Source organism: Ciconia boyciana, chromosome 2, assembly GCF_034638445.1.
Source record: "Ciconia boyciana chromosome 2, ASM3463844v1, whole genome shotgun sequence".
NCBI lineage: Eukaryota > Metazoa > Chordata > Aves > Ciconiiformes > Ciconiidae > Ciconia > Ciconia boyciana.
The window spans coordinates 128,528,626-128,555,813 of NC_132935.1; positions in this window are offsets into that span (position 1 = coordinate 128,528,626).

The following is a 27,188-nucleotide window of genomic DNA, read 5'->3' on the forward strand; positions in this document are numbered from 1 at the left end:
TTACCTATGAGATTGGGAGCTTTCCCTCCTTCAGACAAAAGTGCTTCACCCCCTGCCCCCAGAGCAGGTTACCTCCGTGCAGAGCTTCCCAAGGGACTGACACTGAACAGCGTGGCCTACGCTAATGCTCATAACTAGTTTGCACCTCACTTTCTGTCTGAAGCATCAAGTATTCACCATGAGTGCTGAGCTACATATGGTGCAAGGTATACATTATTCCACTGGCAGCCGTTATATGACACTGTAAGTAAAATAAAGTAACAGGTAGATATATTTTTCTTGTTAATCACAAACCTAATTTTCTATTAAAATGTATGAGATGACAAAATCTCAACAAACTCTTTAAAAGCTATTACTAGAGGATAAAGTATTCCACCAAAGTATTAATATTAACATCATTAAAAGAGTTTTATCAAGTGTACCTTTATCTCCAGATTGCAAACAATAGCAGCCTGAAGGAGAGATATGCCCTTGAGTATTGTGGTATGAAAACCAACAGCAGTTTTAGAGCCACATAAAGTCTTCTTGTGGCTTCAAAATTAGGGAAAAAAATTCTTGGAGCCACAATTATAAGAAGTAATAGAGTAAATGAATCTATTTTTCATCACCTTGGGCTCTGAAAAGAAAACATTTGAGAATTATATTGATAAGAGAAAGAGCTGAGATATTCAAATGCATTTAATGTTGTTTTAATTGATTAAACTAGATCAGGAACATTTGAAAATGCATAAAGGAGCTGTTTCTGCATAAATATTCAAAATATATCTGGTTCAGAAGATAGGTGCTGCTTTGTACATGTAAGTGATACAAGATACCTTATCTTTCATAAATCCAATAAAGTCTTAGAGTCCAGAAGATTAAGAGTCTTAAGTTTTTAGGGTGCATTTTTCAACCAGTCATTTGCAGAACTGTCTCTCCCTCCATTGGAGAGGTAGTGCTTCTGGCAGTCCAGCGCTTTAGAAAAGGGATCTGAGAGAAGGGAAGATGAGGAAAGATTTTGGTTCTACTGTGACAACCCATGGCAGGTTTGTCCAAAAGTCTGGTGGTGTCAGTGAGTTACAGATCAAAGCATGTGGAAGCCTGGACAAATCCCCCAGCCTCTATTTGGGAAAAATATATCTTCTTCCTAGCATCTGATTTTCAAGAGAGATCAACACCATTTCACCTCTGAGGATAAGGGCTCAGTTTTCAAAAACACTAAGCCATTGACCAAGTGATGTTGAGAGCACACCAGTTGGTATCCCTAGCCCTCAGATCCCACAACACCTGTGTAGAATAGCCCACGATGCCTGCTGCTCCTTCCCAGGCCCTGGCAGTCCTGTGCTAACTGCCCAGAAGCAATTCTTCTCCCTTTTACAGCAATCAGGTTTTTTATAAATCCCAACAGTGAGTTATTTCAAGAGATTTACAGAAGGGGTCTTGTGGGGAGGAGGGGATGGTCTGAGGAGAGGACAGAGGTAACCAAAAGCCAGTCCATTGGAGGGCCTGTACCAATACCAGAATTCCCAATCTTGACAAGGTCCCTTTAAAATGTTTCTTTGTTTCATGATCATAAACTCAAAATAGTCCCCTTTGCCACATCACTGTAACACTGCTCTGAGATGAGGAAAATACAAGAATATTGTACTGTAGATGTCTGTCTCCCAGCTGCATTGAGTGATGAGGCTCTCTCTTCCCTGTATGTTCATAAGAGGTAATTTCTTCTAGAGTCTCTCCATAAAAAACTCCTTACAGGGAGCCCACCATTAATCTTGAGCACAGTAAGTATTAGCCAACATGGTAAAAAGAACATTAAAAAAAATCTTGTCCCTAAGCTGCAGAAGCCTAAATAATGACAGTAATAGCATAATCTCACTCTCACACACAAAGTTGTTAACTGACAAAAATAGAGTTCATGCAAAGCAGAGTACACAATCAGAGCAGAAAAGCACAACTTTCTTCACTAATTCCCAAATAAATAACACCGAATATATTGCTTTTAAGTGCTTCATTTATTTTAAAGAAATACTTCTAAAAGAAGTGTTCCAATGACAGACCATGAAGAGCACTTTATAAAAGAAGATTAATTATATCCTGAAAGTTACAAGTGTCATTGAGTAAGACGACTGCTGTATAAAATACCAATATACCATCGTACTCAGCCACCCATTCGGGCTAGGCCTGATCCTGAATTTTCAGCTGAGAACTGGAATTATTTAGCAATTATTTAGCTGAGCATAAATATTTAGGGACAGTTTCTGCTAACAAATCTTGCCTCTAGGAGCCAAGCCCATAACAATATTCTTGGCACTAGTTTTTCACATATAAATCAACCCCCTAACTTCACACCTTCCTTATTTCATTTTTACAATTTTGTAGAATACCGAGTCTGGTTTATTTATGTGGTGCTGCATCTAGGATTCTCTATATGATGGCTGTTATTAGATCTAATTCTGGCTACATTGCCACCATTAAAAGCAGCCCTACAGTATTAAAACAAGAGACAGGGGAAATAGGATTCTTAGTAGCAGTGGTAAAAAAAAAAAAAAATGTTTTTCTAGCTGAGGAAAGTACCAGACAAGCAAAATATCCTCCTTCCCCCTGAGCTCTGCCACAAATCTCTGCATCGCTTCCCTCTATCCTATATATAGATAGAAAACAGTCAGTCAACTGATTCCCCTCGGGGGACTGGCAAAATGCAGGGGGAACTAAATCTGGTAGTTTAGGTGCTTATCAAGCATGTGGACAGGGAAGGCCTGACTCCGGCTGGAGAAAGCAGAAAGCAGCTGGGGCCTGGTGGCTACCCCTGCTCTCTGAGATTTGCCTTTTCGAAAAGAAAGCCCAGTGAAAACAGCTCAACATTTGCAGCTCCAGATGAATCATATTGTAAGGAAACTAGTAACAAAGAAGTCTCTTAGGCCAGGACAAAGATTTCCTGCCTGAAGTGGCTCAGGGGGATCTTCTGGAGGTGAGGGTAGAGGCTCATCATAGTCTGCAATGAACCCGCAACCAGCCTGCCTGCCTGCCTCCCTCCCTCCCTCCACCGCTGAGATGGGTTTACTGGAGCAAAATTACATCAGTTCAGCTAAGACGGGACATGAAAATATTCCCCACTACTTAAGCTCACTTTAAATGCATCATTGATGGCACAAGTCTTTTTCTATTAAGCTGTACAGAACAAAAATTCAGGGCATTCTGCAAGTTATCCCTTGCATCTACTGCAACCTGGACATTTTCTTTCTCTGTGGAAAAGCACCTTTTTTGACAGCAAGCCCACAGTGCTCCAAGGAAAACTGGGTATTTGCCTTGCTTTATTTGTTTTGCACTTTTTAGACATAAATGGAGAATGTCACAAGTTCATGACTGCAGTTTTCTAGAGGGGGTGTGTGCAGCCTACAAGAGGAAATCACCTTTGAGGAGGAGTTGTTTAATTGCAAGGCGTGAGCATTGAACAGGCAGGGGGAACAGTGTCCCTGAGCAACACCCCTTGGATACAGGTGATGTGCCTGTTCCTCATGTGGGAACAGCACTACCTTCCTTACCAAAAAAGCAAGTAATGTTTAAAAACATGACTCTTCAGGCCTTCCCAAGGTTGCACAGTGTATCAGGGAGAGAAAGAAGCAAAAAAGATCCCAAGCCAGCCTCTTCTGCATGTGCTTTGTTGAAATGACTGTTTCACACTGCTATAGCTTGAACCTTGCAGTTCCAGCACACTTTAATTTAGTGGAAACGTGCCCCAACAAAGAGCTTACCAGTTTTCAACTCTAAATGCGGAAGGAAAAGTAGCAATAGCAGCAGCACCACAGCTGAGTTCTCTATAGATGGTAAATAAATCATGGGAACAACAATCCCCAATTTCACATTAATTGTTTGGAAATCTCTACAACATCAAACATTTTGTTAAAAATCTAGAAAAAAACCAGCATGGCTCTTTTGTTGTTTTTGTTGTTGTTTTGCTTTAAAATGATTTGTTCTAAATACAGCTTAACATGCAGATGACTGGTTTGAGACTAGTGTATTTCTTCAAGACAGAAAAAAACCTGCGGTAATGGTTTGTATGGGGATGTCAGCAGAGAGGCTATTTAATAACAGAGGTACCTGGAAGAACACTCGGTGCTTGCACTTGGATGGGGAGAGTCAGGCCTTGCGGTAGTCCAACAAATTTGCCTCTATTGGACTCAATTTGGGCAAGAGCATTTTTCAAATCAGAGTGGAATAGTCACACACTGATTGTAAGGCATTGGAGGATAACAGACAAAACAAATCTGAAGTTCCCTCACAAAAGACTCAGAGAAGTTAGTGATTTGCTAGGATTTTTTTTTTTTACTTTGCTAGTGTGACATTCAGAAAGGAAGAGTCAACCCAAACACAGTTTCTTAAGAACCACTGTCTCTGCTCATGTTGCACTTTGCCATATACAGCCTGATATCGCACTTGTCCTCCTTTTTTTTTTTGTTTGGCTGATTTATTTGCAATTCAAACCCATATCTAATTACTGCCCAGTAACAACATTTCCTTTTTTACAGAGCAATTGCTTTCCATATTTTTGCTTTCCATTGAATTTCAATGTTCTGGATCACTTGCCTCTATTGTTCTATCTGAGCTACTGTTTTTCCCCACACTGAATCCCTTTATGCTGTTTTTGCCAGTGCTTCTAGCCTCTCTATAGCCTATTGTAATTTTTCTATCTTCACTCAGATTTGCAACTTCTTTTGACTTTGTATCATCTGACCATGAATTACATTAGCATACTATTTCTTTCCTCCTCCAAATTTGATGCCTAACACCAGCTCCTTTGTGTTGAAAACAAAGAAGTAGTTAAAATATAACTCTTCAACACTTTGATAAAAGCTATCACAGGATTTCCCTAATTTATTCCTAGCAACTACCTGGCCCATATTAATAGGTTCACCTAAAAGGTAGGCTTTTATCGTCCAATCTTTCCCCAATGCTTTGCAAAAGAAAAACCCCAGCAAAATACGTAAACAAAAAATCATTCCTTTTCTTTACAGTTCTGACTTTTGCCCTGACTCTTGCCATGTCCCTCATTTTAACCTTTCTGGCTAAATTCTCAGCGGTGAAGTGGAAATAAAAAGAAAGCAAATTGCACTATAGTCTGTAATGCTGAGTCACGGCTCTCCTCCCACTCCTTTCAGCTGTGCCTGTTCCAGATAGATGGCTTCAAAATCAGCCTCTGGGGGTTGGTAAGTATGGGAAATGTGGCAATGGGACTTGGGGACAGGAGTGGTAGTAAAGGCTTTTTTGAGGGGTGGGGGAGGTTTTCTGTAGTTATTAAGGGTTCTAAAATAAACCGAATATTCCTTTCAAGTGAAGAATTATCGCCAAATTTTCTTCCAATATGTAGCATTTTAGGTATCTAGTAAGATGAGAAGGGATTGTGGGTTACTTAAATCCCAGAATAAAAATGCTGAGAACAAAGTTACTACATCTGGGAAATACTTTTTCAGAGAAATTGAGCATAAAACAAATGATTTACTAGTGATCCTTAGCTTAAGTTGCTTTTAGTGTAAGCAGCCATATTGTATTAAGGGAGCTTTTGGTATGACTGTAAGATGTGAGTTTATAACTGTGCTGAAATTGAACTGCATTTTAAATCTTTATGAGATAGTATTAAAGATTCACTGATATCAGAATATCTACCATCTGGGCTATTCTCTAGTAGTTGGGAAATGGCTATTTCTTGGAGCCTCCAGGTCTATTTTAACCTGCCATCAGCTGTAACACCTGTTCCCCAGACCATTTTGTAGGCACTAATGTCCTTTCCTACTCTCATGGTGTCGCACAGGCAGAAATGAATGAAATTCAGACATCATGTTCTCCTGGAGGTTTAACATGCTCCTCAAAGCTTCTTGCTCCTACTCTAGCAGCAAATCCTGAAGTTAATGCAGCCAAATCTGCAATACCAACACTCGCTTCACAACATATCCCGTAAGTAACGAAGGTGTTTAGAAAAACACCTCTGATGATTAATACAAATTTTTCCTTCACTACCAGTCTGCCTGCAAACCAGTTGGTGACATGAGCCAACTGTGTCTTGGCTGCCCGTTGCATCCAATAATGTATGGCCCCAGTGTGGGTAGGGGACTGTAATTCACTTGCAGGACTCTGCCGATGTCAGACAGCGCCTGAGCGGTTTATGAACAGCACCAGAGCCTTGAGAGTGAATTACGGCCCTGCATTCACTCCTAGGACATCTGTTGTTGTTCAATATAGAGTATACTTTCTGTAAATTAAAAAAAACCCAAACAAACAACCGCACTACTTCTTCACCCCGTCTTCGGTTTCAAAAAAATATTTTTCTTTTTTTTTGCCCTTTATTTGAAACCAAGCTGATCCACAAGAAACCTGAGGTTTGCCATGCTATTTTCTTGCCAAAGTTGCCATTACCATTTTAATCTTCTTATTCAGGGCCATCTTTTCAAGATTATGGTAGCCTTGTAACACAGGTGAAAGGATGGTTTCTCTTTCATGCTTATGTATGCATAACCATTGACTCTACAAAGCCAAATTCTAACTAAATCAGTTTAAAGCCATTGTTGTTTGAGAATTATCACTTCCAATCAATTTTCTTGTATTTTGCCTAATCGGAACGTAAAAGCCCCTTGTGATGTCGCTTTAATTCTATTTCCACAATAGGTACAGTTGCACTGGGGCAAATCTGAAGTAATCTGGTGCATTTCGTTTCCTTGCCAATACAAGTGACTCAAACCCTTGGAGTTATTCCAGTTTTTCAGAATTTGGCCCAGAGAAGCTAGTTACAGCATGTGACATCAAAGAGGCGTTTGTGAAAAACTTTGTTAAATGTTCTATTTACGAACATTTCTGGCCATGTGTCATATTTTCTGTAGGTTTCCCCCCTCCTCCTATTTTATTACTAGGGACATTTGCCTGAAAACAGACTATTTGTTACTTAGCAAGTTCATTTGCTCCTGCTGCTTATTCCTCACTTGAAGTCACTCCTGTGATTGTGGCATCATAATTAGTTGCTCTGGAGATGATTATGATGTCACAGAGGACTGTGTGTTATATGGCTGCAAGTGATGAATAAGCAGCAGGAGCAGATGATCTCTCAAGCAATAAAGACCACGTCTTTATGAAAATATCCCTGGAAACAGAAAGGCTGAAATTCTATATTAAAGCAATGGAATAGTTTCTAGTATGTCAACACTTTCCACAAAATAGCAGTGGTTCTTTTGTGGGGGGAAGTTTGGAGGGGAGGGGTTACACCATTTTTATCAGCTACGTGCATCAGTTTAAAACTACTTTTGAAATATTTGGCCTTCACTTCTCCTTAGTGAATTGCAGAGAGAGTGAGTTTTATCTATCAATAAAGGGATGATGTATCATACATAAAATAGCACATTCGTTTCTGATGGTCAGTGACTGCCTTTCCCACCTCTCAGTCATCACAGGAAACAGTAAATTAAGCAAGCACTGACACACGACCTAAATCCCACCGCTGTCCTGCTCCAGCAAGGAGGGTCTTTGCCAAAGAGATGTCCTGCAGGCCAGGGAAAGCAGGATCCCCACACACATTGCTCTGTGCCTACAGCAGAAGCTCCCCTCTTCCTCGCAAAGAAAACTGTCTCCCTACCCCTACCAGGCACTTCTTGGCATGTCAATCCTCTCCTGAAATCTCCCTGCTGGCACAGTGCCCTCACCTTCAGAGCTCTTCTTGGGTCTGCTCTGGGTGAAGGAAATAGTTCATCTCTCTCCTTTCCCTTTTTAACCTGTTCTATTCTCACCTCTACCTTCTTCCCAGCTGCCTACAATGGACAGGAGGCAAAACCAAGGAAGAATGAGTGCAGGTCACTTACATAACAATAGCTTACATAAGGCCTAAAAAAGAGACATTTCTAAGAGGCATAGTTGAAGGTAGCGTGCCACTTTGCTTTCTTTCTATTCACTTGGTTTTTGACCCACCTGCATGCTGCAGTTACCCTCTCTAATCCTCTAAAACCCATACGTATAATTGCCAGATAAGACCTTATCTCCATCCCACCTCCACAGCATTTCAGACTTTCCAAATATCAAAGATAATGAATTAAGCATTCCTAAAAAAGAAGGCTTTAATTTATTGTTTCATACATTCAGTGTTGCTCTTTTTATCTGATTGGTTAATCTAACTCAATCTAGTGGGACAAAAAAAATCTGCTTGGCGCCACAAAATACAAGAGAATGCTTTTCCTACCCTGACTACAAAGCTTGCTGTTTAATTGTACAAATATTTGTGGGTTTGGCTAAGGTGAGCACTAATTTGTTAAAGCTTCAAATAATTTAGAATGTGCTAAGAAAATATTCACTGCTTTTTTGCAAACAGCGACGTGCTAAATGTTTAAGAGAAACTACCATGCTACTGAAAGGACTTTGCAAGTAGATGCTTGCAAAAAAAAAATTTTCAGTGGTTATTTTCTGGAATGTTGAAAAATACAGCCTGCAAGAACCTGCCTTGTAGGCAAACATTCTCACTATGTCCCTAGTTATTTATTTTAATTAGTGTTTTGGGCTTTTTTAACCTCTGACGAGGGTTTTTGTTTCGGAAGGCTTTGCCCTTCTAGTCTTCAAGAAGAAAAGAGTCTGCTGCTACGAAAATAAAAAGGCGGTGATTGAGGATCTGCACAGTCCTGTTGCCAGGCAAATGAGGACCCACTGAATTCAGATAAATACCCCTGGCCCTTGAGGAGGGAATCTTCAATAAATCTCAGCTTCGTCCTGATTACAGACCATGCCGTAAGTGATCATTTACAGCAATGCTTGGTGACATCAATAGCTGCATGCAAGGAGAGTTTCTCTGGGAGCGTTGCCCTTGCTGGGCAGGGTGGGCCCAGCAGTACGGCTGCTGCTGACGAGCAGCGTGAGCGCAGGGAGGCGTCAGGGCCGTGACATGCTGAGCAGGCATGTCCTCCCACTCGCTTGCATAAGTCATGGAGTTGCAACCCATCTGCCAGGATGCTTTTTGGCAGCCGCGAGGGGCCTCTAGGGAATTCTTCCTGAAATGTTTAAACCCTGGCATAAATGCCAAACCCAGAAATCTAAGAAAACCCGTGGCTTGGGTGCACGTGGGCACTCTTTTTTCCCCCTCACAAGCAATGAGTTAAGCACATGGACTTAAACGGCAGAACATCTATTGCAAAAGGGAGAGGGGAACAAAAAATAGAAAGAAAATAAAAGCTTATTAATAATCCCCTATGGCTAACTACCAGCCTCCAGAGCACGCTGGCCATAGTCCAAGCCTTCCCCTGGCAAGGATGAGTGACAGCACGGGTGACAAGTCACTGCTTTCCTCCCCTGGCCCACTGACCCTCATGGAGCTGCAACATTTCCACAGCTACTGCAGCTCCGGAGTCAAGCTACACTGCCTCAGCCAAGAAACCACTCGTCATGATCCCGTTGCTCACCCCACTACGGCTGCTCGCCTTGTTTGCTACCTGTTGCTCTCACCATAAGGTCTACCACACAGCTCCCTGGGAGCCCTGCACTGCCAGCACGTCCTCCACCAGGCATTCGCCACTTTACTGGCTTTAACTCACCCCAGCTCCGTTTCAGGGCTGCCTTTGCCTCCCCACTCCTCAAGGCCGCACACGTGTGGCATCGGGCTGCGGTGGCATCTCCTCTTGGGGACTCTGGGGGAGCGAAATTGCCCAGGCTTTTCATGGAGCCACCTCTACTTTTACTGTCTTGTGAGCTTTAATAGAAATAACCTGCCTGGAAATTAAATCCATTGTCCTTTCCTTTTCAAGTCTCCAAGAAATGCTGAAAGAGCACTCCCACCCCTGGGGCCCCTGGGCTTTTTCTGAAGCCCTTCGCCAGAAGCTGCTGCCTTCCTGCAGGCCTCAGGCCACACCTTTCCACGGTCGCTGTTTTGTCTGTTTGTTTGCTTGCTTTTGCCAAAAGCAGATAAAATACAAATCAATTTCTTTCTTGAGGGGAAAAAAAAAAAGCCGAGATTATCAGAAACTGTCACGGCTTCAGTGCCACATTCACTGTGGCCCGTGTCAGCTATATTCAGAAGGAAGCATGAGGTTAAGCCTTTAGCTGGCTGGGGGAAGCTGCTGAAAATGTGAACATGAAGGAGACATTTCTAACGTCTGTGTGTGGTGCTGGAGGGAAAAGCAGAGTCTGTGCATTACTTTCTAGGCGTACAACTGGCTTTCTGCTCAGCTCAGCAGCAAGATTTCAGGTTAAGCAATGGCTGGTTACCATATGGTTAAAACATATAAACTTCACCCAGCTAAAAAGGACATGTGAGAAAGAGCTGGTGGATAAAACAGCAAAAGAGCAAGTTGAGAATGACAAGCTTCCTCACAGCGGTGACACAATCACAGGTCAAACTGTCCCAGGCGTTCAAACATCCCCTTGATTGATCCCGTTCAGCAAATGCCTGTAAAATGGATTATCTGTCACCCAGAGCTGAAAGAACAGGACCGTCAGCTTCATGTTTAGGGCCATAACCTTTGCCTTTGCTCAGTTCCAGTTCATACCTGCGTGCCTTCTGACTTGCTGTACCCTACAGATGTGTGGGTGTGCCTGCAGACCCTTCAAAACCATTACCAACCTGGGACTGCAAGCAGGGACAATTGCTGCCCTCCATGCAGCAACCCATACAGATGTCCAGATGGCTTTGAAATCTGTCTATGCGCTAACTAGTATTTGTCTCAAGGCATGGCAAGATGTACAACCTTAAACAAATGCCCTGCCTTCAAGAAAAGGGGTTTTTTGTTGCACCAAGGAAAACAGAGGAAAACAAGGAGAACGCAGGTCCCGTCGATCCCCACAACTGATATTTTACCTCCTGGAGGACAGTGTAACTGCTGAGACTGCGGGAGTATTATCTTGCTTTCAGAGAGCTCTCTGATGAGGAATTCAGTACTGTAGCTGTGGCACGGCACAAGACACGTGGTTGGGATGTAAAAAAGTGAAAAATAGGGCCCGAAGAGCTAGAATGTCTGTGATGAAGCTCCTCCTTCAGCAAAATGGGAAGTGTTAAAGCTCTGAATATCAATCAGCACTTCCCACAGGCAGTGGGATTCACTGGCAGGATCCGCCAGTGTCTCTGAGACATCGAATCCTTTCCTTAAATTAAAATTGTGACCAACTAGAGGCAGAGCAAATTACTAAGGTAATCAAAAATGAGTGACATTACTCTTTTAAAACAAATCTACAAAGTGAATTTCACTGTAGGATGCATGAAAACTCCATCAGTTCTGCATTTTATGTAAATGATCCCCCCAAACACTTGCAAATCACAGAAAATTGTAAAAATGCACCACAGAGTTCAAGTTTACAATTCAATAATAATAGTGTACAGTATAATAATAATAATGTAATAGCAATAATAATAAACATCCATTGCTTTATTACAACTACAGATTGTCTCTGATTGAAAGTCATTAAAAACGTATGTAAAAATCTGGAGAAAAAACAGAAAGTAGTTTTTGCTGTAGCTGTTTATGTACAGTACACTTAGCTTCTCTGAAGCAAATCAGTGGAGAGAGGGGAGGAACAACAGGAAAAACCCAAAATAATAAACAAACCATTTTTAAGACATGTTATAAAACTCCTGAGATTCAATTGTAAGGGCACTTTCTCCTAGAAAGATGACAGCAATTAGCTTCCTGCAAAGAACAAGAGAAAAACAGGGACACTCTCCTGCAGCTCAAAATACTAGTTGTAATTTTCAGTCTTCCCTTTCCTCTGCCCTCAAGAAGCTCAGATTAAGCAAGTGGCATGCACTACCAGGTAGCACCAGAGGAAAAGGTACACAAATAATCCAGTCTTGGTCAATACTTGTGGCACAGACCAAAGCTCCATGGTCATTAAAAGGACACTTCAAATAGTGTTTTTGCCTGTGTTTCACCTGGATACTCTTGTTCACACGCTGGGGCAGATCGGAGCCTGCAAGCTCCTGAACACCTTTAAGGGATGATTGCAGATGCTGTGGGAAGCCCTCAGAGATGTTCAGACAGATCAATGGATTGCAAAGTTTACTGGTGGGCTGGGCTCTGGAGTTGGTGTTAAGCAAAAGGAGGCATTGAAGCACTTACACAAGCTACCATAGTATTGCTGCTGTAAGTCCTCCCTCCCTGTAGCTAATGCAGTTGGAAGAGTTTCTGCTTATGTCCATGCTACTGGCTGAGCAAGATGATAGATGGCATGCCAGAATACAACCTCTTTCACAGCCAAATGAGTGGTGGCTTCATTCTGGCTGGCCTTCTTATGCTAGCAGTAGGGGGACTCATTCCTTTCCTCCTCCTGTTCCTCCTCTTGAATTTTTCTTATCATTTTCAGATACTCCCCAAGGTTAGAGTTAGGAGAGACTTGTTCCTGCATCCTGTCCACCTTCCTTCCATGGAAACGTTGCTCCTTGTGATGTAGTTCCCAGCAGAGATTGCATTTTCCCTAAGCAACAGGTTAGACATTATGTGGGGAAAAGAGATGAGCGATTGTCATTGAAACAGTAACAACAGCAGAAGGGACGCATGGAAAAGCAAATGATTCAGGCTTTCAAGCACATGAACAGCTCTTTAACCTCAATCCCATGATCTCTTATTTCTGATATAAACAAGGCACAAGTGAAAACCAGAGGACACCAACAGATGTGGATCATCTGGAACTTAAAACGAGAAGCATGTTTTGAAAGCAAAGACATTTATAAGACATATTTCCCAATTTATAGTCCATCACTTTTTTACATATGCAAAACAATGAACATTTCTCTTGGGCAACTATTCTACAGCTCAGTACAGACAGAAAGCATTTTTTTCAAATATTCAGCCTCGGTTTTCCATTTCCTATAATTAACCCAGGATTCTTAGCTATACCCTAATTATACCCTAGGTATATAATTAATACCCTAGGTACTAGCCTAAAATAATCCTCTCCATCCTTTCTGTCTGCACCCATCTAATTCTCTTGGGAAGAAGAGATGTTAATAAAATAGATGAACTGTTGTCATTTTTTTCCCAAAGCTTTAATAGAAAAAAGAGAGGACAGCTGAAGGGCAAATAGAGATTCATACTAATTCTAGCATTTTTTTACACAACTCTTAGCTTTTTCTCCGGCCTTTTGTAAGCTGTAGGTCTTTTTCTCCCAGTTCTCACTGCCCTCAATATGAGTTATTGAACTTACTCTGGTGTTTATACTACAGCTTTCCGAAAAGCATTGTGAAAAATAACATTTACCCTGTGGACAACATTCTTACAGACATGCTACTCAGTAGCTAGAGAGACACCATATGAACCATTCATTTGTGCCCTCTGGATCTCAAGGGGATGTGAGTGGATAATGTCTTTTTCATCCTGAACGTGCTACAGTCCAATATGTGGAATAACTATTCTTCAGGAGAAAGCCTTTTGCCCCTCTCTTGTCAGCCAGGAGTTATCTGCAGCTGTAAATAGGGAGGAGTCCGGGGTACAGGCTGAAATGGTGATCTGTGAAAGCAGATGGATGAAAAAGTCTCTTGTTCTTCTTTTTTTTTTCACTTGATCAATCAACTCTGCAAGATATGACATTAACACATTGATCAGTTCCCAGAACAGCTTGTGAAACAATCGTTTACTTTTGACCAGTCTCAATTATATCTTATCTACACTAGGTCACATAGTCTATCAAACATATAACTTAAAATAATGGTAACGGTAATTTGGAACTGGCAAATGCAATGTTACAAAAGGTTAAATTTAAATTTCCCTGGGGTCAAAGGTATTTAAGGATAATCTAGGCAATGGCTTGAAATACAGCATAGTTAGCTACCAGATGAAAATGATTTTTCTTGCAGCAATTACCATGGTAGTCCCAGAAGGGGTTTGTTATGTTAAAACAGCACTGAGACTCCAGAACTGTTCACAGGCAGGTTTTTTAGGCTGCTTTGGAGGGCCTGCTGTTTGCTTTTGTTGGCAAGCATGACCTGTATGTTTATTTTATTCCTTCCTTACTTCACATGGTGAATTTTGTTCTCTGCATGTACAAGAGGATTACAAGCAAGAGATGTTAAAGTTTCTGTTTACCTACATGGCATGTACAAACAGGGGGCCTGATTCAAACCCTGTTATCATCAGTGGAAAGTTGAGTCAGCATCTCTGAAAATCTAGCTGCTTTTTTTCAAGGTGCCCAAGTACAAATATGTGTTCTTCAAGCACCATGTTTGAAAATTTGAAAAATATTATTTCTGAGAAGAAAGAGGAAACAGTCTGTCTTTTCTTTAGTTTCCCTCTAGATGGTGGGTATTTTTTTTTAAGGGCAACTTTCTGTTTGACTGAACTTGACTTTTAAAGTTATATGTCACCAAGGGTTATGCCACAGCTCTGGCTGGAGACCAGATTTCCCTGGAAGGATTTATGAAGCCATTCTTTCAGTGATTCCTAACAATGTGCAAGACAATTCTCTGACCCACTCACCCTGCTGCAGTGTGTACTGCTCGTAATGTGTTTATTTTGGTGAACATGAAGAATGCAAAACAATGTCAGTATGTCATTTGCCAAGAAAAGAAGAGAGAGAAGACCATAGAACAAAGGGGTCAGCCTAACAGCAAGGGTGGATAAAGAAGCATGCTATATCATACATTCTATATAGGATGGAAATATTCTTCATGTGGTGCATAGGAGACCTCATCACAATCCTCTCCAGGGAGTCAGCAGGAGGCAAACAGCGAAACAGCCTTTGTGTAACACATGAGCACGTCCTGTAAAGAGCATATATAGATGGTGAATCTCTCTAAAAACTGATACTTAGCATGCTAAGCAAACAAACAAGCAGCTGAATACATGTAAATTAGATGAATGACTTGGGTATAGGAGACAGGAACCTCATAAGTCAAATGACTCCCAGCTTCCAGAAGGATTTGCATATAGCGTAAGGAGGGACCTTCTGCAGATGCAGGTTTGCTAGCAGGGTGTGTGCCTAGGGAGCTGCATCTTTGTGGGACTGACTGATTGGAAGAACAAATTAATAGACGGGGAAAAAAAAAAATCTGCTTTCAAAACTTCAAAATGCAAGTGCCTGGATGCAACATTTTCATTTTCTTACCCTGTCTGTTAGTAGGTTGGGCTTTTCCAAATGAAGCACCTCTCTTTCCAGCTCAAATACTGGGAGTCAGCAATCAGCCAATACTTCCTACCTGGGGAAGCTGCGAGAAAGACGATGATTCCTGTGGTTTGGACACTGGAACAGGATGGAGTCCCTCAATCATTGTTTGCCTCTGTTGCTCATTTATAGAACAAGCAAAACAATCCCAAGATGTCTGCAAGGTCTTCAGGGTAAGAATTGCCCCTAATGTTTGTCAGTACAATGCCTAGCACACTAGACAGTATGCCTTGCCTGCTATGTGACTCTGTTCCTCAGACAAAAATAATAACCTTTAGGAGGAGGGCCCTTTCACTGCATTTTTCTTTTCAGAGTACTGAGTTGTACTCTGTTGATGCTGAGTCAAAAACATGCACTTTTCTTCCATATTCATTACTGTGCTATTTGGAAGGCTCAAGGACGTGAAGCGAACTTTAAGCTGAGAAGATGTTAACAGAATGTATACATGGAAATCAGTGTTTCTGTCTCCATCTGTTTCTTTGGTCTCAAAAAACACAAGTGCCTCTGTAGCACAGTCAGTACAGTAACAACTTCTGGGCCCAGTGGGCAGACATTTTTCACATCCTTTTTTCAGCGAGACTGCCAATACTAAAACCTTGTCACTGCCATTTGTAATGCACTTTTATTTTATCACATCAAGATAAAATTGTTTCAGCCCACTGCCCAGCACTTGCCACCATGACTACTGATCTGAAGCAAAGCTCTCAAGCATACAGAAAACGGGAGAGAGCCTGCAAACTGAAACAAAAGCAGAGCAGATTAAATTAGAGTTCTAACAAAACTTACCGAGCTAGACAGTATGATCCCAGTCATTTTGTCTTTCACACCCTCATTTGATAATCAGGACAGATAATACGACTCCAGTGCGGATGGAAAAGGAGGTAGGGAAGATAAAGAAAGTGGTTGTACAACTATTAGGGTACCACTGCATCATGTCAATCACCTAGTAACCTCAAATCTCCCTCTTCCTATAAATCAGTGCCTGTTATGAAGAAAAGTCCATATCTGAAAACTAACTTACTACTGTCCGGCTTTTCTACAGGAAGTGCTTTGAAGGCCTGAAAGCAATCCTCCTAAACTGAGCAACTCCCTCCTTACTCCTCTGTCCAAGTGGGCTTCCATTGCTGAGGAGGTTCTTCAGATACCTGAGCACGCAGTCTCACCACGATGCTGAGACTCTGGCCATTTGGGCTATCTGCAAGCCAGCACCGTGCCATCCCTACCATGCAGAAGGCCTGGTAAGAGTAGGAAATTGAGTTTGTTTCAGAGCAGGCTCGTTTTTTTTGCCAGACTTGTCATCACCACAGTTTAGGTCAGCCTCAAACTTGCTCTATGTTGTCATAAAAACCATCTGGGATTGAAGCTGTGGAGTCAAGTTAGCAGTGATAACAGTGCTGTTCACCTCTACTCTGTTGAGGTAGCACTCACAGGGTGAACAGAGGAGCCAGAGTGGACATGCAGTTTATTATCAGACAAGGTAGATAAAGAACAGTTTAGAACTTATATCAAGTGGCTTCTGCACAATCCTTTGATCTGTGTTACCCACTCTATTGTTAACACCTGTGCAATGCTCAATAAAACACTCCCACAAGCCCTTTTTGGTATCTCCAACGTGCAGTCTGTTATATTTCCTGTCGATGATGCAGTGCATAACTCATTTAGAGGGGCATGTGAAGTGTTCATGAATGACAAATTAAGATTTAGTTCAAACATCCCTGATGGGGTCTTGGTGCATTTACCAGGTTTATAGATCTGTTTCCTGGGAATGTACCTTATAAAGTTGCATTTGTGGGTTGTTTATTCAATGAACAAAGTGATCCATTATGTTTTTGTCACTGTTTTAGACATGAATGGAGGGTAGGGAAATAATTGCAGTAAATAGCTCTTCTTTCTGATTTTCACAAGAGTGAAAGTTGAAGTACAGCAAATGGAATAATCTGTTCAGGATTGCAAGCTGAAGCAAAAACAACTTACTCAAGTGCATTTAATTCTCTCCTACTTCTTCTGTCTTGGGAATTTGGAGAAAAAAAACTTCTAAAAATCTTTGGCTAATAAAATGTAGTATGGGAAAATGGGACACAAAATTTTAAAAGTAGAAAATTTAGGTTTAGTTTAAGTTGTTCCAGGGGTTGTGAATGGCAATGGGGAGGAAAGATTAAAAGCATGCTTTTTTTCCCTCCGTTCTTTCTCCCAGAAAGTCTCTGGACTTTCTGTTGCTGGCCAGTGTGGAAAGTGGTATGACTGGTTTAGCGTTTAGCGTTTTCAGCTCAGAGGACAAAAAGAACTCCTGCCAGTCTCATAAAAGCATCCTGTTCTTGATAAATTTCTGTTACTATTTTGAAGATCAAGTAGGTTTTGGTAATGGGCCTCTGGCTTCTATAAGCATCAAAATCTTCTGTTTTTTTCTCTATTACTAGCAAGATTTTTGCCTGTGATACCAAACACCAGACTCACTGAACAGTAAAGTGGGAAACAAAATGATTTGGCTTGCAATGTCACCATGAGTTGTTTTTTTTACCAGAATTTCAATGTTATGCACCTCTGTTAGAGGCTGCAGACTGAAGCTCTTATGTTTTCAGTCACAGGCTAGCTATCACGTAATTCTTTAAACTAGAACAAAGAAAAGATTTATTCGAAGTTCTCAATCCTTGGCCCCAGAGAGGCCAAATGAACACAAACAGGATGAAAAATTAATATGGCTTTAATTCTGCATTAAGTAAGTAAGACACAAGTAAGACACAAAAAAGATGAGCTTTTACAGAAGTCCAGAAGAAGCTGAGGACAGACCAGAGCTGAAAATGTTCTTTCACCATTGTCGTGTACCACATTCCTACAAGGAAATTTCAATATGTGGATCAATTACCCATGGATGGCCTCAAGGACTTGAAAATCCTTTACAAAGTCATTTCCTTGGGAAAAATAGATAAAGGCAAAATTTCCAGGCCTCTTCCTGCCCCATGCAAGAGTAAGTACTTATGCTGAGCACTGTGGGAATAAACGTGCCCATGTACACAGACAGCATAGGCTTCATTAGCACTGGGATTGCTCTGAAGGCTGTGTATTTCACATACTCCCTTCACTTCAGGCTTGGCAAAACCCAATCATTTTCACTACTTCACTTCCCAGCACAGACACAAAATATTCACTGATGTAGGTAAAGACTTGTGTCAGGAGGCAATGTGTTCATTCCCTCTGCCACGGGGAGTTGTTCCGCAAAGTTGTTAGTCTCCGGTAGCTTAGCTGATTCCTTTCCCTGTGTGTTGCAGGAGCATCCAGAAAAGCTTACAAGATACTTAGGGTAAAACCCTTTCCATTTGGAGGATAATCATGTCTGGCTCAGGCAAATTCAGTGGATTTAATGTGGTAAAAAAGAAACTTCCTTTTTCTGAGCTCTCGCTCTCTCTCAAAACAGATTGATCAATAGAGCAACACAGTAAGAGCAAAGACCTGTTTTCAAAGAGGAAAATATCTTGTGAATAAGCCACTGGCCTGAAACTCAAGAAAATGTCTTTGCTTATCACATGTTTGCTGACAGAGAATCCTTGCAAAATGCTGGATTTCCAAGAACAGATTGCTGAACTCCTACTTTCATCTCGGGAAAACTGCAGCCAATAAATCATAAAACCAGAATTACAGAGACTTTGTTTTGGGGTAAAATCAAAACTAGAATTAAACATTCCACTTTCAGGAGATAAACCTCTAATCCTGGACTATTGGGCCAGTGAGCCGTAGCCAATAAATAAATTTCACTACTAAAAATGAAGGACAAATGATTTGGCCCCACTGAGCTGTTAGATTTTCTCCCTGTTGTGTGCTACTCCCATAGGGCCCCGGATCCGGAGGGGGCTGTGGTCAGATTGTTCCCATATTCCGTTTATTCTCCTCAGAGCTCCTGACAGCTTAGAGCATAGTCAGGATGAATGCTTACGAGCAAAACTTTACCCTGTAGCTACTGATGAAATTCAAGGGTCCAGGAGCACAACTCTCATTCCAGACAATACTGAAATGAAGCATGTTGAAATACTGTGTGCATCAAACCCTTTCTGCTTATTGTTGTAAAGAAAGGTGAAGGACAATAACATTAAGAAGACAAGGGACACACAAGCCTGTATTTACATAATTTACTATTTATAGAATTTGGAATTTGAATTCCATCTGCAGTCAGGAAAGAATTTTTTTTTTTTTCCTATGTAAGATTGTTAGAGAATTGGGAGGAATTTTGCTTTCTCTGGTAGCAAGATATAGCTTCTTCCAGAGGTATTTTCTTTTAACAAATGCACTCACAACTGACTAGTACACTGGTAATGTCCCTGTCCTCTCCTGCTCTCCCCCTGTGGCACATTCCAATTTTGTGCATGTTGCCTTTAAATAAGTGGAGAGGATGTAGGGAAAGACTTTGCAGCTTGTGAAACATAAAATGGATGTTCTGTGACCACCCTTCAGACAAAATGTCTCCCATAGGTTCCTGTGACTATGGGGAAATTATGTCCAACATTCCTATACAGCCTTTAAAAAGAAATTTTGAAATTTAAATATTATTTTGTTTTCCATAATTGCAGCAAACAGCTGTGATCAACATTCAAGTAGACCAAAGAAAAAGATCTTCCAGTCTTAACATTTTTCCTAACAAGTTAATAGCTGTGACAAGTTTCAGATATGTGCTACTCCAGTCCTCTGTATTAGAATTCATTCCATGCTGTGGATTTTAAACTTACACTGTCAAATTTAGGCATATTGTATTTTACAAGAGGCTTGGTGCTTGTTTGCTTCATTCTTCTAACTCAGACTCATTCATTTCTGGAGATGGCCTCTTCCATCAAAGAAGGAAAGGAGCATAAACTTTTTGTAGTAGGGGTCTCTCAGGCATCACTTTGAAGACAGATGCAGAAAGAAATTTAAAATTACATAGGAAAAAAAAAGCCTTTGATGGTTCTTCTTAACCGATAAAAATGGCCTGATCCCAAGTCTGCAAGAACTCAAGTTTTGAAAGGTCTGCATTTTGAGCTTTCTGTGTTCTAATCCCTCTCACAAACATCGAGCCCAGAGTGACAATCCACTGCAAAGTACTCATTTCTGGGGAGATTAAGGATAGGTGCCTCTGATGAGAGTTGTATGAAACCCAAAAAACTTTCCTGCTGTGGAGAGATTGCTTAATATCCTACTAAACTATACTCCTGTCTCTGAGTACAACTATTAGAGGTGATTCTTAAAGATATTTGGAGACTATGGTTTACGTGTAAGGCAAACAGATTGCATTTGTAACATTCAACACACAATAACAATAATAAAACACACTGACGTGGGTTTTCTCTGTAAACAGTCTCTTCTGAAGATAGAGCCAGTGAAATGTTTTGAGAACTTTGACATTTATAGCTGTATTTATAATCTCTTTTGGATCATTTCCTCATGGAATCACATGTTTGTATATTTTAAATTCTCTGGAGAAATAAAAATGTTTAAACAAAATAATGATGTGATAGTCATTTTATGAGGGCTTGTTCAACACGCGCACATGTACAAGCAAGGCTGGATTTGTTCTGAAGTAAGTGAGTGGGAGTTTTGGAAGTGGGTATCAAGGAGAGAGCCTCTTTACTGAAATGATTAAAAAGAGAGGAAAAAACCAAGTATACCCAGGCCTGTACAAAAGATGGGACTCTTGGTGTCTGAGAAGTAACATGGCAGTTGTTACGCTTACTGTACCAATGTATGAAAGAGAGGTAAAGAGAGAGGAGATACACTTATGTTCATATGCATACATATACCTCAACATGCGTAAATGAATTCACGCAGACACACATCACATAGGCACTTGTATTAGTGCGTAATTCACAGTAGATAATTTATTTGCCAGTCTTTCTACTAATGGCACATACGTGAGCAGACTGCTTTTTCCTAAATGTGATTCTCATTCCACAGAATTTGAGTAGGTTTTTACTGTATGGTGAGAGCACAGGTAGTTTAGTGTGAATATTTGACACTGGATATGCAAATTCTGGTTGTGCCCCTTCACTGTTACTGATCACACAGATCACATGGTGTTTCTCCTGTTTCTAGATCATCAACACCATCATAGTAAAAAACAATAAGGTTTGTTTCATAGGACAGAAAAAAAAAGGGAGATCTGTTTCCAAAGGGAAAGTACAGATGAATAGGATCAGGCTTGCATTAGATGTGTATGTTTTCCCTGGGCACCCCGACCTTCCTTAAGACAGCATTTGGCTACGCGGTGAGATTGTCACCAGTGTCCCTCAGCCCACATCAAAGAAATCAGTCATTACAGTGGGAGATAGAGAAACTGCCTACCCAAACTCAGGAAGAAGAAGCTCCAGGAGGCCTGTGCCAGTATTGCCTTCAGCATGGCTATTTCTTCACAACCCAGACCCATATCGCCTGCAGAGTCGGGGGGGGGAGGTGGGGTGTGTTGAACTCCACGTTCCAAGAGCAATCACATATCTCAGTTCTTCCAAAGTGCTAAAAAATTGTATAAGCACAGAGAAGCAAGTCCATTTTTAAACTCAGGCAAGCGCTTGCCCAGAATGTTTTACAATGCTCAGTTTAGCTTTCTCTTCTATTTTTTCATATTCAAACAGTATCACAAGCGTGTCAGGAGTGTTTCTAAAAAGAAAAGAAGATACAAAGAGCTTGTAAGCCCTGGAAAATTCTTTCCATGTCAGCTTCAAAATTCTCACCAAAGCTGTGTAAGAAGCTTGCTAGAACAGCACCAGATGCTCAAGTGTCTTCACTAGCTGGAAAACGATAGCAATTCAGGAGCTGCACACAGCTCCCATTGAAGTCAGTAGAAAGATCCCCGCTGATGTAAGGAGTCACTGGATGAAACCCCAACTTTGTTAAATGAGTTTCCCTGTCTACCAACTAGAGAAAAAAAAGCAGGTATGGTTGAAAGTAGAGGCTGTTCCAGAAGGAGTAGTGAGTTTTTCAAGTCTCATAGGTGCTCTTGTAATAAAGACCTTTTCTTCTGGGGATTTCACAATACTTGGAAAGACAGAGCTATTTGCAACTCTTCCCTGTAAAATAAGGAACTCAATTGTACTTTCTCCCAAATGCTGATTTTGCTCTTGTTCCTAGCAGCAAATATATACTTTGTTCTGTGGTATATAGTGAAACCTAGGAAAACCTCAGATAGCAGAGGAAAAGCACACAAATTATGGGACAAAACCTGCGATTATTTAGCATATTACTGCCTGAATATGTGTCTTAAAAGACAAGACTTGCTTTAGCCCTGGCTTGTGGATGAAGAAAAATTGTCACTAAGTAGTTCAAGGGATGGAATGATTTAAGCAGAGATCTCGGGGGAAGTAAAGAGAAAGCAGAGGGGAGAAGTCTAGCATATAAAGCTCATGTAAATAAAGCACTGACCTTTACTTCTGACACTCTGTTTCAAGTCCAGCTTTCTCTCTTAAGTGGAACTAGACAAAGGTTGGTGGGGAGGTTTATTCCCCTGGGGCCTGTGTTAGGCCCATCAGGCATCCCAAGGGAAACAATCTGAAAGGTCACAACATAGCTGCTGGCTATCTTTCAGCTGTGGAAGGGCCCCCAAACTTCACTTGTTTATAGCATCCTCCTGATGATTGAAAACTATCATTTGTTGTTGTTTTGACCTCTTACGTTCTCATCTTGGTTCCAGAGCATTCAAAGACTAGGAAATTCCACACTGAGCCAGAATGAACAAGAAGATAGCTTTTGGCAATTGCTTGTCAGCTTTTTCTTGCTAAGTACTTTTTGCAGTCTGTCAGCTGAAACTGTATTCCTCCCCTAAACTGCCCAGCTGCCGCACTACAGGTATTTAGTTACTGAAGTTCCCAGTTACTCTTTAGAAAATAGACCCGGTCCACTAGAGTTTTATAACAGATTAGAAAATCCCACTGCAGTTCTCAGATAACTGTAGGTAGTGGTGGAAATCATGTCTAGGTAAGAAAAATAATTCATGTGACTCATGGAGACAGTGAGATATTTAATATTTTTAGAGGGCACATCACACGCTTTAAGGAAGGCTTCATACACCACTATCTGCTAAAAAAGTATTTTCTGAAGCCTTACTCTTTCCCTTTCCTTCTCACCATGCATCACATTTCTTTTTTCCCTTGCCTATTTTCTCTCTTACCATTCTTTCTTCCATTGTGTTCATGTTCCTATATCCTTCTTTTCCTTCTCCTTATCTGTTCTTCCACAACCAAGGATCTGTCACAATGTATTACATATTTTTGGCAGAGAACATGCAGTTAGCTAAAAGAAGATGTGTTCCTTTGGTTTTCTTCTGGCCAGATCTATGTGTGCTGAGTGACATGGAGATCAAAGGCCAAAAATACTTTCTATAAGCCACAAAACTGTATGCAGGTTTTATTAGAGATGTAAAATGTCTCAGGATTGCAAACTCGATTCTCCAACCCCATCACTGACCAGAAGAAAACATCCCAACCTTTTTTAACTAGAATATATCTACTCAAATGTATCATAAATGACTGAACTAAGTGAATCAATAACCAAGGGGGGTTTTCATTTATGGATAGAAAGAACTAATCGGTAGTAATATGATTGTTCTCTGTAGAAAATGGGTAAGGTATAGAGTGCTGCCATTGAGACGTAGGCAGCATTAGTCACTGTCAATATTCTCAGAGAGTTCTACTCATTGTGATGAAGCTTTATAAATCTTTGTCATGTCTTCAGTGCAATAGACACACAAATCTACTTACATTTCAGGTAACATATTAACATAAATAGCCAAGTACCAAATAGGATATCTGACAATTTCCTTTAAAAAATGGGGGTTAGATTATTAGGTGATATTGTGCTGTATTATCTTCCATTTTTTTCTTCGTTGATCAGTGCATACAGGGAAGACAAACAGATTTAAGAGATACTCATGGATGGCATTACAAGTAGATTGAACAGTCAAAAAAATATACATCTTTTAAAAATGGAGTCTCTCCTATATTAGAGGTGCTTCTCACCTGAATTCTTGCTGAACGCTATTCAAATAACGTTTCCTCTTAAAGATATTTATTGTTTACCAGCCGGTCATACTCTTACGAGTCTATTCTGGTTCTGATCCTCTTCAGTTGTGAACTGACACAAACCTATTGACGTTAAATAAATTCACTCTAACTGATATTTTTGTCCCTTCTCATCCAAGGCTTGGGCGCAGTTGCCTCTTTCACTTTCTGCACCCATCATGGTAATGTCTAGAAACTGATGCCCAAGAAGTAGGAAAATAACTCCTCGTGTCTGGTCTAAGCTATTTTTGAGCCATGTTGTAGAACGTTCAGATTTGGTCCCAATTAGTAACAGTCACAAGTGCTGTAAAAATCCACCTACAGTGTCAGTTCAGGATCAAGACTGGCCTTTGTTGTACATCGGCATGTTGATTCTCTAATATTATCTCTTTCTCTCCCTTCCCTCCAGCTCTGTCTTTTTAGGCAATGCTACCCACACCTTAAACATCATGAAATGTCATCAATGGAGTACTACTCACTATGAAAAGAAGATGAGCTAGTGAGTCAATATATTCTTTTCAGACTATAGTGAGTGTCTGGCCCCATCTGTCAAGGACACACAGTGTATATCTCTGAGTCCATTTTAGCTTTAAAATACGATTTTAACAGACATTCCCAGAGGCAAAAGGATTTGACCCATTGCCCCAACAGGCCTGGGATAGAGGCATACACTGATGAAGAATCATGGGCTAAGAAAAGTAAATCTAGGTAGACATTGTGATTGCTTTCGGGGAACAAAAAAACAAAACAAAAACAACCCAAACATTTTCTTCATCATGACCTTTTAATTTATGAGGCCAATGTACCAGGAAGCAACTATTTGATACAGGACTTAAATAAGATGCAGTGATAAATACCCAGAGTAACTGTGTGCAGTGAACACATGTAACTGCGTGCACGCAGAAGAGAGGCAGAGAGATAAAAAGTGTGTTTGTACAATTATACTTATGCCCAAAAGTAATTACTGTGTGGCCTGCACTCTGGGCTGGAGGACAAAAATAATCATGTATTTTTCCATAAAAATAATAAGGTAATTACTATGTAAACACTATGTCGCTACATGGTAATTATTGCAGGCCAGGTTTTGCTCCCCCTATTCATATTGACTACTGCTACCAGGTGAACTGGCCCCCACCTCCTTGATACCAAAATGACTATTTGGAAGCCGTGTACCGAGTATGAGTAAAGGTGACAGCCTTGTGTAATTAAATGGTCAATGAGCAATTACTATGTAAGTACAGCATAATGGAACCATGCAAAAGAATCTCTAAGCAGAGGAACAAACACATTTAAATATTGTGTTATTAGAGTCAACCTGTCCTGCTTCCGTTGTCAGTAAAAAGATTTCCTTGTACATGGTTTTTTTTGTTGCCTTTCTGTGACCCTTTTAAAGAATTCTTGGGTTAAAGAGCGGAATCTTAACAAAACCACAGAAGCCAAAGATGCGTGAGAAGGGGTACGTTCCTCTCTTCACCACTCTGTTGACCAGGTATCATACGCTGGTAGAGCCACCTCTGAGCAGAAGCCAGCCCTGGGTCAGGAGCAGGAAGGACGCTAGCCAACAGAGGTGGGTGGCATTCAAAATCTTGGGTTCCAGTCTGATTTCTGCGAGAGACTCCATCTGAAAGCTGTTGCAACTGCTCTGTGCCTTGGTTCCCCAGCCACAAGATCAGAATAGGTTTCTTTTCTTTTTGTCAGGGATGCTATGAGAGTGAAATCCATTGCTTACATGTCAAGCACTGAGGAGCTGCAGGGACAAGGATCCCATCCATAAGAAGATCTTTTCTTCACCTCAGTGAGCCTCGAATGTATTAATTTGAGCTTTTCAACGCTTGTGATAAATACAGTGCCTCTGTTCTTATCTGATTGCATTTGAGGATCTCAAAGCACTGTGAGAACTTTAATGATCTTGGTGATACTGTTCCTGCTCTTATTAAAATCAATAGCAACACACCCTTTGATGTTAGCATTAACACAGTCATGCCACAGGCTTTATAATATGCCAAGGAGGAAGGTATATATCTCATGCTTTTCCCAGTCAAAAAATAATACGGTTTTCCTCAGGAGTGACAGAAGTGAACCCCAAGTCCCTGCTCCCAGATCAGGTTCCTGTTGGTCTAAGAAGGCAAAACTTTGCTAAGAAGGTTCTTGGAGATTGATGATGTTGCTACCAAAGCTAGAGGAATTGTACCCACTTGATGTCAGTGGTATGCCTGAGCCACCCCCCCTACTCCCTGCACTAGACTATGTAACAACAGCTAGTTGTCAGAGCAGACAAAATGAAGACGAACAATCAAAAGGCCAAAAACCTCTTAGCATAGAACAGAGACATTATAGTGTCTAATTACCAAACTGTCCTAAAAGGTGTTTGGGTTTTCTGAAGCATTCTGTCACAAGACCATTGTTAGGCTCATTATAAATGTAACCCACTAGCATCTAATTGGTATTCCAATATCTTTGAGCTGTGACCTAGAAAGAAAGAGCAGAGCAGAAGAAAGTAGTAGAAAAAAAAATCTCATCATGGTCCTAGAGTGGTAGGGCAAATGCCTGTTCCTATACTGTAGATGCATAAACAGCTCTTTCTCAGCTGCGATTTAATGTTGCTATACCTTCGATTGCAATTACATTGAATCACATTGCAACAAATCTTTGTAATGCCAATCCCATCTTTCCACCTCATTGACAGCTCTGGAGATGCATCTGAAATTCATAGTAGCCTCATAGCCTATGGCAAGAGAAATCCATGCTGCTAAAATTTTATTTTAGAATTCAAGCTGGTTTCTCTCAGTCTAGGATGCTCTGGTTTTAATCTTTTGCTGCCTAGCACAGTGTATCAAAATAACCAGCCAATATTGTTAAACTGTCAGGGGTCTTCACTGCCGCTGAATTTTACCAGTATAAATAAATACTGTAACTTAAGGGAAAAAGAATCCCTCTGGACAGAATTTTTAACATTAATAGAATTAAGAGGAGAGGGAAAATGTGTATAAACTTTGACTTCACAACAGCCTTCTCCTTTCCTTTTTTCTTTTTTTGGTACAGAAAGAAAAGGCTTGAGTGGAATATTCAGGCTGATTTACTGCTCAGGCTGATAGG